Consider the following 16,112-nt stretch of genomic DNA (forward strand, 5'->3'; position numbering starts at 1 on the left):
ACCAAAAACACGGAGCCATGCCTCACTAAGCACACCCCCGTGGTGAGCTATCATGTACGATCTGACAGAGCATTTAATGCCACTAGACAGCTGGACACGGGGGAGTGCCTCACTAAACGTGGGGTGGTGCCTGATTTCCAGAAAACCTATAAATAGAGGTGCATGTTGCATTTACTTGGTGTGCTAGGAGAGAATTCTACACGGGTTTCACTTATAAAACACTCACTTTTCACTCATATTGAAGATCTTGTGGAGAGTTTGAAGCCTTGGAGGCCATCATCATCATCCATCACCATTAAAGAAGAAAGATTCAAGCATCTTGAGGTTCTCACTGGTTCTTCAGAAGAGGTTGCCAAGCCGAGCTCTGCCATGTGTTTGAGGTACTTACTGGTCTTCCTGAAGATCAGCCATACACTCCCCAATTTATGATATCAGAGCCATAACGAGGCTCCTGTTCCGCCTTTACCGGATCTTTTAAGTATGCTCTGTGACTGCCGACGTTGATCGGATCTCTCACATCAGAACAACTAATTTTGTTGAGGACTCGAACAGTCTGATACGACATGTAAACACTTCCCTGTGTCGGTAGATAATTTGTTCGTGAGTGATAAGATGACGTTAAAGAGGAGAAGAGTCGTTGTAAGTCTCTAGTTTAGTACGAATTGGGAAAGCACAGAAGGGTGTTAGGTCATGTCAAAACTCAGATATGAACCACGAGTCGAGTCTGTCCCGTTCTATGTCGAGTCTGTCCCGTTCTATGTCCAGTCGTCGATCGTCAGCGTCTAGGATCAATCAGCCGTATGATTTCTCATACCTCTCTGATGATTCTAAAATCCCTATTACTAGTATGCCGCTAGTAAATCCCTATAGTGTCTTTTCAAAACCCCAAAATTCTCTTTCTAAAAGAGTAAAAAAAATAATTAGTCCAAACCCCAACCTAGGTGTCAAGGAATATGTTCAAACCTCCAAGTTTGATTCATACCAGCTTCGAGCCACAACTTCCGAACACCTAGTAATCCTATCCCTTCCCCCTGATCTTCCAAGGATATGCCAAGTACAAGACTTTTCCCACATCCACTTCGGTGTAGTAAGGTTAGCCCTGACCTTCCATGGTAGAAAAGGTCTACCAGCGTTCTCCCGAATAGCCCTAGTCGATTCCAGGTTCTTAGAATACCAACACGCCTGTATTGGTACTATTCAGACCACGTTGAACGCCGACACAGTGTTTGTCACCTTCTACCCAAACTTCAACATGCCTTTCAACGATCCATCACTGTTTACCGCCTTAAAAGCCCAGATCCATATTGGAGGTGACCAACAGGTCAATACCTTTCAAGCAACCTTCCACTATCAGATGGCGTACAGAGTCCAAAACCATTGTTTGGACATCATGGTTCCCGGGCATGATAATTCGGGTGACGCGTTGCTTATCGACATCGATTCAAACGCAGTGCCAACAATAACACATGTTCTTAAGAAGCTATCCAGAGAAGAGCTCCTTAAGCTCCTCCCAGAAAAATGGATAACAAATTATAAACAGATCCATCAGGCTCCTATCCAGACAACGACAGCTCCTGACTATGTCAGACCCCAAGACGGTCTTGTCGAACTGAAATTCAAGAAGGAAGACAAAAGAAACGTCTTCTCAACGATGTACGTGATGCAGCCTGTAAAGACCCCATCCTCGACAGAACATTTCCCTTATGACGTGTGCAACTTCCAGTCATGCTTAGACGAAGCAGACAGGGTTGAATACGATGAAGATGCTACAAAGAAGAGGAACGGATTCAAAAAGTCTCTGGAAAATAGATATAAAGTGGGAGATCCAATAGTTGGTCTTCTTGGTGAACCATCAGGCAAGTTTGACTACTATGTCCGTTACGGTGACTCAGCACCACGACTAACACCAAGACCAGCCAGTCCTTCATCACCTAAACCCCCTCCTAAGCAGAAAGGAATGTTTGTCATGACGCCTATCCCGTCCACCACGTCCCCAAATCTCCAGACTGATTTCCCTGCCCTCACCTCAATTGAAGATCCTATACATAAAACAAAGCATAGTTGGAAAGTTCAACCTTCCAATACTATGAACCCCCACAGGATCTTCAAGCCAGATTACTGCTACAGAAGCTACACTCAACTGGCAAAGTGAGAATGCAGTTGCCCAGAACAACGCTCTCAAAGCCATTCTAGCTCAGCAGAATAGGTTCAGCCAAACCTAAGAAAGCTTGATTGGCAGAGTGCCAATCCTGGAGGGTATCATTTATGAGCTACGGACCAAGATGCTTGGCCTTCATAATGAATTACTCCAGTTAGTCAGCTCAGCTCCTGGCCCGCAGACTCAAAACAGTCTAGTCCAGAAAGAAGCGGAGAAGAAGTTCCTCAAAGCTCAGCTTGTAGACCTTTAAAGGCAGCACAAGCAACACAGAACTTCACCCATGGCAGATGATCCATGGAGGCTACCAAGTGCCCCGTTCAAGAGAACAGCCTTTTAGCCACAGCCGTTACTGATACACACGTGGTTAGAAATGTCACCATCGATGAACCTCTGGGTAAATGAACAAGCTCAGATTAGAGCTAGAGCAAGAAAGTCATCCTCAAACCATAGTGCTTCGTCAAGTAGTACGGACCAGAAACCGTCAATCAGTTCTAAGAAAGACAAGCCCGTCAGAGATGAATGCATGATGATGGCCTACAAGAAGACTCAGCATGACCACCAACGACCACCAACAGATGCCCCAATCATCAGTCATTCTGATGATGAATCGCGTGTCAGTTCATAAGAACGGTCAGAATATTCTAACGTAGCTCCAAATTATGAATTTGAGCATTTATTCATTACACAGCCAGAAACCACAGAGCCAATCATATTGACTCTGATATAGAAGAGGTGGAGTCACGAACAGAACCACAGACAAGCAAAAATGTGTTCTCCAACACAGACTTGAAGCAACAGTTCACCTTCGTTGACATCCCACCATCACAATGGAGCGTGAGATATGTTGAGATGCTAACATGGTGCTCTGTAGAATTGCAGTATTATGACATTGACATGGTCATCAAGCGTTTCCTGACAAGATGTCAAGGAAGACTCAGGGATTGGTACTTAAGTTTAGGAGCTTATTGGAAAATGCAAATTCAGTAACGTCCAATGGCAGAAGACTTTATGAACATAATTCACAATGAATTTCTGGGAAACTCAATAGAATTCACTGTGAAAGCACGGGATGAATTCCTGAAAATGAAGTGTTGCTTCTTTAAACAAAAGGACATTGAAAGACATTATAACAGAAAGTCCGAACGCTTCTACATCCTAAACGGTGTAGATGACGTAAATCTCAAACAAGTCTTTCTAAACTCGTTCCCTGAATCACTGTCAAACGATGTATGCAGATACCTCGAAACAAAGAACATCCAACTCGCCCAAATGTCGCTTGGAGAGCTATACCAGCTAATTCTAAACGCTCTTTCAAGACTTTGTAACCAAGGAAAATGTTTGGCAGAATTTGAAATAACTGGAAAGAGCCTTGGATCAGCCTGTGATGATAAGCATCTCAAGATAAAATGCAAAGATAAATCCTTCTACAACTGCTCACAACCTTCCAAAAATTATGATTTTAATGAAGACTACTCATCAAGAAGAAAGAAGTCTCACAAGAGAAGAGATAAGGTAGCAAGAAAATGGAAATTCTTGAGTAGAAAATCAAACAGAGGAAGGAACACAGACAAGTGTTATGTCTGCAACCAAAAGGGACACTTCGCAAGAGACTGCAAAGACAAGAAGAAAACCCAGGCCTTAATGTAGCAAATCAACATGGTCGATCCAATAGATGTCTCTAACCTAGAGTCTCTATATTCTCTTAATGACGAACCAAAGAAACAGACGATTTGCTCCATCAGGTATGATGATTCGAGTAGTGATTCAAGTGCTTCAGACTCGAGTGACTCAGATGATGACGTCAGAGCAATGGATATGCTAACGTCATCTCACGATAAAGTCTTCCTTCCTAAAGAGGATGAAGAAAGGCTTCTTGTGGAAGATTATCTGCCAACCAAGAAAAACAGTCAAGAAGAGTTAACCACTGTTTGGACACTGTCGGTAAAGATTCCTGAAAAAACGGACAAACGAATATCTCAGAAAAAGGAAGCTCCACATGAAAAAGAAAAAGGTGACTGTCAGAAGGCCACATGCGAGGAAATCTTGAAAGATAAGGGAAGTATCCAGGAGAACGGTATCAACCACAAATTTAAAAAGAAACAGTCAAAAGTAAAGATTCGAGTGTCACCTCGAAAATCAAAACTGTTGTGGAAACCCCTGTTACAAAGAATCTCTATTGTTCCTCATAGCGCTGAGAAATGTCCGACGATCTATAAAACCATAGACAACTCCATGATCCAGCATCACCCCACCAATAAAAACAATCATCTGAAAGTCTCTGAAAAAAATGGAAAGGAGTTCCATTCCTAAGCAGCCAAAAACATCCCGAATCCCAGAAGAAGTTTTCAAGGTGATCAACAGAAACAACATTGATGTTTCTGATTTAAACTACAAAACCTTCCTAACCATCACTCATAAATAAAATGGCCCTTTCATGAAGAATTATAGGTTTCACCCAGACTACCCCTTTCTTAACATCTTACAAATTGGCAACCTGTACCAACTACCAACAGAAGCTTTAGGATTTTTCTGGTACTTGTTTCAAAATTATAAAATAGCCATTTCCTTCAACTCTGAAAAACTCATCACCTACCTAATCACCCATGAAGCCGGAATTATGGCCCCAGAAAGATCAAACGTAGTTAAACTCCTTGATTGGTTCTGCCCAATCAAAGGATGGGTAAAGATTTTGTCATCCAGACAAGGCAGACACTGCCTAGTGTTGTTTGAAAACCCAGAAAGTTACATACGGAGTGGGCCGACAAGGAAGATTAATAACCCGTCCAAATTTGTCTACATTTGGTGTGAGATGAACCCGGCCAACTATTACTTCAAAATTAATTATCTTCAGCCATGGCAAGAAATCTGTCTTTACATGGCAAAGGTAAACAAAGTAAGTTTTGCAGAGATTCCCCCTGAAATCTTGGCAAAGAAAGACGCCTGGACGACTGAAGACCCCCGGACAAAAGAATGGGATCAAGTCATTCTGGATTACTTGAATAATAAGTGCCCATTCAATGAAGTTTTTGAGATTGATGAAGACAGATACTCACGGGTGAAAGACCCATCTGATCCTGAGGCTTATGACCCACCAAACGAAGACCCATACCCAAGTTCATCGGGTTTCACCATCGAATTCTGTGATATGACGGAAATGAAGAAGCACGTGCCTAAAGAATTCCATTAAATTGTGTGTTTTATTTGTGTGCTTTTCGTGTGTTTATTGTGTGCTTAAGAATAAAGCTTAATCACTCTTAAAGTGGTTTTAAGCAAGTAGGTTATGTATTAAAATATCAAGTATTGTGTGATGTAAGCCATGATGTAATTTGCTAGTGTTATGTATGCAATGATGTCATGGACACCCTTCCTTGGCCTATAAAAGGAGGGTTCCCCCTAGTGTATTTTTCATCCTTGGAAAGAAATAAAAACTTCTTCTTGTATATTTCTCTCTAACCTCTCTCTAGTTTCTCTCTCTAAAAACTCCTTTGAGACTTTTATCTTTCTTATTTTCTGGTGGGTTGTTTGAGGGTTCTTTCAAGTCTAGAAAGACTAGCTACTTGAGGTTCGGAAGATTTCCAATCCTAGCCTAGCTAGGGGGAGTGTATGGCTGATCTTCAGGAAGACAGTAAGAACCTCAAACACAAGGCGGAGCTCGACTTGGCAACCTCTTCTGGAGAACCAATGAGAATCTCAAGATTCTTGGCAATCTCACTAAGTGAGAACCTCAAGACCCTAAGCTAGGCTAGGCTTGGAAATCTTCTGAACCTCAAGTAGCTAATCTTTCTAGACTTGAGAGAACCCTCAAACAACCCACCAGAAAATAAGAAAGATAAAAGACTCAAAGGAGTTATTAGAGAGAGAAACTAGAGAGAGGTTAGAGAGAAATATACAAGAAGTTTTTATTTCTTTCCAAGGATAAAAAAATACATAGGGGGGAACCCTCCTTTTATAGGCCAAGGAAGGGTGTCCATGACATCATTGCTTACATCACACTTAGCAAATTACATCATGGCTTACATCACACAATACTAGATATTTTAATACATAACCTACTTGCTTAAAACCACTTTAAGAGTGATTAAGCTTTATTCTTAAGCACACAATAAACACACGAAAAGCACACAAATAAAATTAAATTAGCTTCAAAGATACTTCTTCTTCATAGCTACCTTTTACTTCCAGCGGGAGTCTGGGTGCGATGGGTCATCTTCATAAGGATCAAAGTCATCAACAAGATGGGTCTCTGTGTATTGGCTTAAGACTTCCTTCCTGATTTTAGAATATGGATTGTCGTTTTCCCAAACCTTTTCTCCATTAAGTACGTTCCTTCCTGGTGGGACATTGTCTGCATGAGCAAGACATATCTTTGTATCCGCACATTCTTTTGGAGCCCGGTATTTGTAGTTAGGGCTAGTAGGCTTTATATCTGACCATGAGTGTATGAAACAATAAGGGGCATGTAAAACCAATGACTGCCCGTCCCTTCCTGTTGATGGAGGAATACAACATCCTGATCTTCTGAAGTATACAATGCAGTATTTCTTCTTTGAGGATGTAATTTCTTCAATCCATTGGTGTGGGGTGAGGAACCATTGTAGCAAGGTGAACGTATTTGTGGATTCTTTTGACATTTTTTGACACTGCCAGTCAATCAAGTAAGGGAGGAGCTTCTCTGAGTTGAAGGACATGGCAATTGTGTGAGATTCAAACAGATACCAGAAAAAGCATAAGGCTTCTTTTGGTAGGCAATAAAGGTCTCTGATATGGAAAATGTTCATGAATGGGTAATCGGGATGGAACATGATTCCTTTCATGAACGGACCATGATTTTTCATAACGATTGTAAGAAGCGTCTTGGAGCATAGTTGGGATCGTTCCTTTAGAGTATGTTCTGTAATTACCTCGATAATTTCTTCGGGCACCTCCTTATCTCTGAACTCTTTTGTAAGTGGTTTTGGGGGGCAAGATGAACCTAGGTCATTCATCATGAATAAGGTTGGTAAGATATGGGGGTGTCTGGTGTGTTGGTACTGAATTTCTGGACACTCCTTGTATTTATAGGCCTTTGGCTTGTACTCTTTTGGTCTTGATAAGAAATCAGCAAGGATATTATCTTTTCCTTTTAAATGTTTAACTGTGAACGTCCATTGAGTAAACGAGTTTGCCCATCTTAGCAGTTGTGCTTCTGGGAGAATCTTTTGTTTGAACTGTAGAATTTTTGGAAAAGCTGACATGTTCATTTAAATAAGGAAATTATGGCAAGTTAAGTGGAATTGAAATTTTTCGATTCCTTTCGTAACTGCTAAGATTTCTTTATACGTTGAATGGTAATGCTTTTCAAATTCTTTGAGCGTGCCACTTTTGTAACCACATATTGTTCTAACACCCTTATCGTCTTCGACAAGCAAGATTGCTGCCCAATACTCATCACTAGCGTCTGTCTGTAAGATTCGTTTGTCTGTTTGCGCAGGAATCTTTAAAGGAGGCATCTTGTCAGCAAGCTCCTTTATTTGTTTTACAGCTTGTGTTTGGCTTTCAGTCCAAGTGGGAGGACTCTTTTTCAGCATGGGGAACAGGTGAGCTGTATGTACAGACAACTTTGGCAGAAAATCTTCCATATAATTTACTAACCCGAGGAACTGTAGGGTTTCCTTTTGTGACGTCAGCTTATCCAAAAATTGGTGGAGCTCTTTGGCAATGTGTGGTTGTGGCTGGTACTTGCCTCCGATAATATTCATGCCAAGAAACTCAATGGAACTTACTCCGACCTCCATTTTATTTTCTGATAGCATAATCTCGTATTTTTGGACAATGGAGTTGAAATTATGTAGCAACTCCGCATGTGATTCTTCATCTTTTGAGAATAAGAGGATATCGTCAATATAGACCAATTCATTACTAAGGATTGGCTCAAAAATGCGTATCATCGCCTTCTGGAAGACAGACGGTGCATTTTTGAGTCCGAACGACATCACTTTCCACTGGTAATGGTGGTTTGGAATGCAGAATGTTGTTTTAGGCCTAACTTCTGAACTGATCCCTAGCTACCAGAAACCAGCTTTGAGATCAAACTTTGACAAAACTTTTGCATTCACCAGAGACTGGAATAACGTCTTCTTTTGAGGAGTGGGAACTTATCATCCGCCAAGAAGTGGTTCAGTGGCTGGTAGTTGATGACCAACCTTAGTTTACCTCTAACTTGTTCACTTCTTTTGTTGACATAAAAAGCTTCACACACCCATGGGGATGATGTTGACTCGATGAGATCTTGGTTTACCAGCTCTTGGCACTCTTGGATATCTAAATTCATGTGGTCAGGATTCATTCCTGAATGACTCGCTCTTGTAGGGTTTATGTCTTCATTTTTCTTGAAGGGAAGAGTGACGAAGAATGACTCGTTTAACCACAACGGGGAGCTGTGTTTTTTGCGGAATTCAGTATGGCTGTTGGCACAAGAAGTATGAATGATTTTTTCTTTTATCGCTTCAATAGGAGCAAAGGTGGAAACTATGAACATTCTCGGGATGGTACTCCACGGTTTCAAAAACCTCTTGTATCTGAGCCCTTCTTTACCATACCTCAAATCTCTTAATTGATGTACAACAAAAAATCCTCATAAGAGATCCTTTCCATGGCAGTCTGAACCTAGGAATCTGTGTTTGATTGTACACTTAGGGAAGACCCGTATTTGTATGGGGATGCTTTTCTTGGTGATTCCGAATGACTCACCATTCGCTGACACAAATCCTTGGTGATGCGGTACCCAATATTCATCAGGGAGAATATTTGGGTTTAAGACTGAAGCTGCAGACCCAGTATCAAAGAATGCCACAACGGGAATTGGTCTATCATACGTGCTGGTAATGATATGGACCTTGGCTATTGGTTCGGGTACTTATTTTTTATGTTTGCGGGTCTTCTGATGGGAGTGTGGTTTTGTCATATAACAAGGTTGTAAGCTAGTCACAGGTTATAGGCCAGTCACAGGTTGTAAGCCAGTCACAGGTTGTAGGCCAGTCACAGGCTTTGGAACCTTAGGATTATTATCTTCTTCCTCATCAGGATAGGAGATAATGATTGGACTACTAGCAGATATTGGACTGCTGGCTGGCATTGGTTGGTTGACAATTGCCAAGGAATCTTCATCTTTGAGTTGTGGTGGTTCTGGATGAGTCATCATCATATTGTCATTTCTGACATGCTTGTCTTTTTTAAAACCACATGTGGATGGTTCCTGATCCGTGCTACTTTATGAAGCATTGTGGTTTGAGGATGACTTTCTTGCTCTAGCTCTGATCTGAGCTTGCTCGTTTAATCATGTGTTTATTATCTTCATCTCCTTTGATGTTCATAACCATGCTCATCATGAGCTAAAACTCTATTTACCATCTAATCTCTATGAAGGAGATTTGTTTTACTTGATGATTATATTAAATATGTGAATTAGTTTTAGTAAAGTGCATGATTATTTTGCAATTATCCTTTGATGAGAAATGTTTTGTCACTTTAACTCAACAAATCAAGATTGATGATTAACACTCATTCATGATTCACTCACGTTCTTGAAAACTAGAAATGGTAAAAAGAATATCTAGATAACTTATCTAAGATAAAGCACGGATCCTTATATTGTACTTAGAAATGATGAGTTATAAGCTATGGTCTATTTTTCTAGTTTTGATAAATCTAAAATAACATTGTTAACACGATTGCTTAGGTTATCATACTAATTAAAGGAATCATATATTAAAGGAATGAGTAATTATAATCTACTTAAATCAACCAAGGGAAGGTTGTGTGACTAAACTATAACCACCCGAAGTTGTTAGAATTGGTATTTAAGAAAATCGAAGTCAATCCTAATCTTTATAATTTACTAAAACTACTTGTTTACTTAAACTGACATTCTCGTGGTAGACATGAAGTTATGCATGCTACTTTCTTTTATGTCTTAGAGTAGTTCACTTAGAAATGAGGGGTTATTCTATCATATATTACTAAAGCAAGTCTATCACATATTTACTTTATAATCATCAAGGAAGAATGAAGTGGATTCTTGATTTTAGATGGTAACCCATCATATAATTGATTTACTCATTTAGAATTTCTCTTCTTTTTCACCTATATATATATATATATAGGGTGGGGTTAAAATAAAAAGTGGAGTGTGTCTAAGAAGTGTAAGAAGTAATCTGGTGCGTTAGATATGTTGATCTGATGGTGGATATGGAAAGTGTGTTTATTGTGCGGTGTGTTTTATTAAATCTAATGGTGAAAACACACTTTCTACACTTTTTAGGAAAAATATACTTCTTATTATTACCTATATATATATATATATATGTATATATATATATATATATATATATATATTCTAAAAAGGTTTAAAAACCACCCTAAAATGATTATATTTTCCGATTAAGTTAAAATGAAGATTTAATTATAAAAATATTTGTGCCCACGGATAGATACTTAGTTCTTACCAATACTATTCTACATATACGATAGGTACACTTGCCTATTTTGTGTGTGGTTAGTCTTAGTAGAAATCAATTTTATAAATTTAAAACACGATCTTGTGCGAAAACTAAATTCATCATTTTTATGACATGATCAGCACACATAAAGTTTTTGGCCCCACTTCCGGGGACATGATAAATTTCTAAGAATGATCCAAGTTCTAATTTAATCATTGTTTAAAATTGTATAAATTATTATTTTTGTTTTTATTTTGTTTTCTATTAACTATTAGATTTTTCTTACTTTAGCTAGCCTTTAGTTTAAATTTTAAATAGTTTAAAATTGATTTAACCCCATGTATGTCCTCTACCTTCGGACCTGAGCTTGTTTCTCCAATTTCTGAACCCGAACGACTTTTTCGCCGAAGAATACACAACCGGACAAAATAAGCCACTGAAACAATCAAGGATGAATCAGTAGAAGGAAATCAAGCAGAAGAAATGATGGCAGCACCAAACGATGAACCAAACATGAGCTAGTATGCCAGGGCAACCCTTGAAGGCTACGGCAATGGAGTGGTGCCACCTGAAATCACCGACAATTTCGAAATCAAATCAAGAACCATTCATACGGTGGAGAATTCAGTTCAATTTCATGGTCTCCTCGACGAAGACCCTCTTTCTCATATATCTCGATTCTTAGGAATCTGTGGAACCTTTAAAATTCAACACTGTTCAGAAGATCAGATCAGACTCAAACTATTTCTTTTCTCTATAAGGGGACAAGCCTTAGAATAAATAGAATCCCTTCCTTCTGGTTCCATCACCAAGTGGGACCAGATGGTTGAACAATTTCTCCTCAAATACTTTCCTCATGATAAAACTGCAAAATATCGAGCCAGCATCATCGGATTCTGGATCGAAGATGATGAGTCATTACACGCAACATCGGAGAGATACAAAAGTCTTCTGAGAAGATGCCCACATCATGGACTGAGCATATGGTTACAAGTACAAACTTTCTTTGATGCACAATCCAATAAAAACAAACAGGCTATCGAACAAATCGCCGGTGGAGACCTGGGATTTGAATCACCGAAAAAAGCATTTGAAATTATGGAGAAGGCATCAAATAAAAGTTTCGCTTATAACCCACCAAGATCTACACCGGCACATAAAAGAATGCCCCACATCGATTCCAACACCCTTGTCACCACACAACTTGAAGCACTCTCTAAAAAATTCAAACTACTTCAATCCAAACTATCAAAAACCAAAATCACCTGTGACACATGTGGAGGAACACATAAGACAAGTGGTTGCAATCAAATCCTTATGGACATGGAGGAAGTTAACTTCATCTCCCGTCAAAACAACGCTTTCAATAACAACTACAATTCAGGAAGGAGAAACCACCCGAATTTCAATTGGAAGGACGGTGGTAACACTCAAACTGTACCAGGATTCGAAAAGAGGCAGATGAATCAATCTTTCCAAACTAAACCTCAATTTCAAGAACAAAGTTCCAGTATCAATCAATTTTCAAACTAATCAAGAATTGAAGAAATGTTGACCCAAATCATGATCAAGACAATTGAAGTAGAAAAGAAGGCCGACTTAAGGGCCGTTGACATCAACGAAGCGTTGTTAAAACATGAAGCTGACCTAAAAGGTCAACAAGCATCATTGCATAATATAGAAACTCAGATCAGACAGATTGCCCGAAAATTGTCTGAAAGGCCACCCGACATTCTTCCAAGCAATACAATAACAAACCCAAATGCAACAGATAATGTTGTTACCTTATGAAGTGGTACAACCATTAGTTCCTAACCAACTTTAGAACCTGTTATGGAAAAGGAAGTCCCTGATAAGATGCAGGAAAGACTTAACCCAGCAGGTACCATACAACCAAAGAAACCAGTCCGAACTTATGTTCCACCTATTCCACATCCTGGACGGCTGAAATATGAGAAATTGGAAGCTCAGTATGGGATGTTTTTAGAACTCTTCAAACAAATCCACATCAACATCCCTTTTGTCGAGGCCATTGCTCAGATTCTGAAATATGCAAAGTTTCTTAAAGAAGTGTTGACCAACAAAAGGAAGCTGGAGGAGCTCTCGCATGTCACCTTGAATGAAGAATGCTTAGCTGTCCTCCAAAACAAGCTGCCGCCAAAAATGACCGATCCAGGAAGCTTTATTATCCCTTGTCTCATAGGAAAATTATCTGTTAGCAATTCCCTGGCCGACCAAGGAGCTAGTATTAATTTAATGCCTTATGCGGTTTTTGCAAATCTAGGGTTAGGAGAACCAAAGCCCACCAGCATGAGCATTCAGTTAGTTGGCCAATCTGTTAAATATCCTCAGGTCATTGTTAAAAACATGCTTGTCAAAATTGATAAATTTGTTTTCCCAATAAATTTTGTGATTCTAGAAATGGAGGAAGACAAATGTGTACCTCTGATTTTAGGAAGACCCATTTTAGCCACTGTGAAGGCTATTATTAATGTTTGCACAGACAAACTCGCTCTTAGGATAAATGACGAGGCAATCACGTTTGATATAGGAAAGTCTATGCAACATCCACAACATCATGCTGACACACTATACTGTGTCGACATCGTCTATTCTATTGTGAGTTGCAATGTGCGAGATTCCTCCGTTACTAACACACTCAAAACACAAGTCATAAATGAAACTATCACCAACCCCATTTTAGAAGACGAAAATCTCAATGCCAAAAACAACAATCAAGAAGCATCAGAAGTAGTATGTGAGATCACCGAACGTAATGAAAAAGCAAAACCATCAATCAAAGAACCACCAGCCTTGGAATTAAAAAAAACTCCCGAACCATCTCGAGTACACCTTTCTAGAAAAAGATTCTCAAGTCCCAGTAATTATTTCATCTCACCTTTCCAGAGAAGAGAAAGACGAACTTCTTAAGGTTCTAAAAAACCATATGAAGGCTATCACATGGAAGATCATGGATATCAAGGGCATCAGTCCTTCCTTTTGCACTCACAAAATCCTCATGGAGGAAGAATATAAACTTGTGGTACAACATCAAAGATGTCTTAATCCCAACATGCAAGATGTGGTGAAGAAAGAAGTTATCAAACTCCTTGATGCCAGATTAATCTACCCAATCTCATATTCACCTTGGGTTAGTCCAGTTCAAGTAGTACCTAAGAAGGGAGGGATGGTAGTAGTAATGAACGAGAAAGAAGAACTAGTACCAATGAGGACCATCACAGGCTGGCGAGTTTTGATTGACTACCAAAAGCTTAATGAGGCCACAAGAAAAGATCATTTTCCACTTCCTTTAATCGATCAAATGCTTGAACGGTTGTCTGGAAAAATGTTCTATTGTTTTCTTGATGGATTCTCTGGATACTTTTAGATTCCCATTGCTTTTGAAGATCAGGAGAAAACCACCTTTACATGTCCGTATGGCACCTTTTCCTACCGAAGAATGCCGTTTGGACTATGTAACGCTCCGGCAACCTAGATAGAATGTTAACTAGGTATGAGGAAGTGAAATTAGTGCTCAACTGGGAAAAATATCACTTTATGGTCAAAAAGGGCGTTGTTCTCGGTCATGAGATATCCCAAGAAGGACTGGAAGTTGATAGAGTAAAATATTGAAACCATATCCAAACTTCCACCACCAACTTCAGTCAAAGCAATTAGAAGTTTTCTAGGTCACGCAGGATTCTACCGCCACTTCATAAAATACTTTTCCCAAATTGCTAGACCATTGACCAAACTTCTTGAAAAAGATGCACCATTCATCTTCTCGTAAGAATGTGTTGAATCGTTCAACATATTGAAAGATATATTTTTCAAAGCACCAATCATGACTACACCTGATTGAACCCTTCGATTCAAAATCATGTGCGATGCAAGTGACTTTGCAGTTGGATCCGTACTCGGCCGACACAAAGAAAAAAATTTTCACCCAATTTACTATGCCACTCTTAATGATGCACAAGAAAATTACACCAAAACAGAAAAAGAGTTATTAGTCGTAGTTTTTGCCTTTGAAAAATTTAGATCCTACCAGGTTCTTTCGAAAACCATTTTTTACACCGACCTTGCCGCCATACGATACCTCTTCAACAAACAAGACGCAAACCCTAGACTTGTCCGACATAGAAGTCCAAGGCAAAAGAAGAGCAGATAATGTAGCAACAAACCATTTTTCACTATTAGAATGCCTAGTTTCAGAAGAACTTCACAAAGAAATTATCAATGATAATTTTCCTCATGAAATTCTCATGCATATCCAAGCATTCATGAAAGGTAAAGATGAAAGTCCTTGGTTTGCCGATTACACGAACTATCTAGCTTATGGAATCCTATGAAAAGGGCTGACTCGTCAACAACGAAAAAAATTCTTCTCCGACCTTAAGTACTACTTCTAGGAAGACCTTTAATTGCTTAGAATAGGAGCCGGTCAAGTTGTTCGTAGGTGTGTGTCTGGAAAGGAAACCTTAGATACTCTCAAAAACTGCCATGAAGGACCAACTGGTGGACACCACAGTACAACCACCACCACGGTCAGTATTGTGTTTAATGCAGAATTCTTCTGGCCCACCATATATAAAGACACACATGCTTTGATCCAAGCATGCGATGCTTGTCAAAGAGCCGGAAACAACTTAACCAAGAATGAGATGGCTCAGAAAGGCATTCAAATTTGTGAGGCTTTGATGTATGGGCAATAGATTTCGTGGGGCCATTTCCTAACTCATTCGAAATAAATACATCCTAGTAGAAGTCGACTATGTGTCTAAATGGGTAGAAGCACAAGCTCTCCCCACTAATGATGCTCGAGTTGTTGTAAGATTTCTGACAAAGTTATTTTCACAATTCAGTACTCCAAAAGCCTTAATCAGCGTTACAGGTACTCACTTCTGCAATACCCAAATGAAAAAAATCCTGGCATGATATGGAGTTCACCACCATTTGGCAACACCATATCACCCACAAACCAGCGGGTAAGTGGAAGTCTTGAATCGAGGGATAAAGAGGATCCTCGAAAGAACTACTAGAATGAATCACAAAAGTTGGACAGAAAAGTTAGATGACGCTTTAAGGGCCCTTAGAACGACATACAAAACCCCCATAAGAACAACACCGTTCAAACTTGTTTATAGGAAAGCATGTCATCTAGCAGTAGAACTAAAACACAAAGCTTATTGGGATCTTAGAGCAGTGAACTTTGATCTAATGCCCACCGGTAAAAACCGGGAAGATCTCATTCACGAGCTAGAAGAACTGAGAGCACTGGCATACGAAAATTCCTGAACCTATAAAGAAAAGACTAAACTCCTGCACGACGCCCACTTAAAAAGAAATACAATTTCAAGTTGGTGATCGTCTACTGTTATATAACACACGTTTACGTCTTTTTCCAGAAAAGTTGAAATCTCCTTGGATAGGCCCATACATAATTAAAACAGTTTTTGACTATGGGGCAGTTGAGA

Source organism: Bidens hawaiensis, unplaced genomic scaffold, assembly GCF_021521415.1.
Source record: "Bidens hawaiensis isolate Kalapana, Puna unplaced genomic scaffold, B.hawaiensis_p1.1 tig00020898_1, whole genome shotgun sequence".
NCBI classification, from domain to species: Eukaryota; Viridiplantae; Streptophyta; class Magnoliopsida; order Asterales; family Asteraceae; genus Bidens; species Bidens hawaiensis.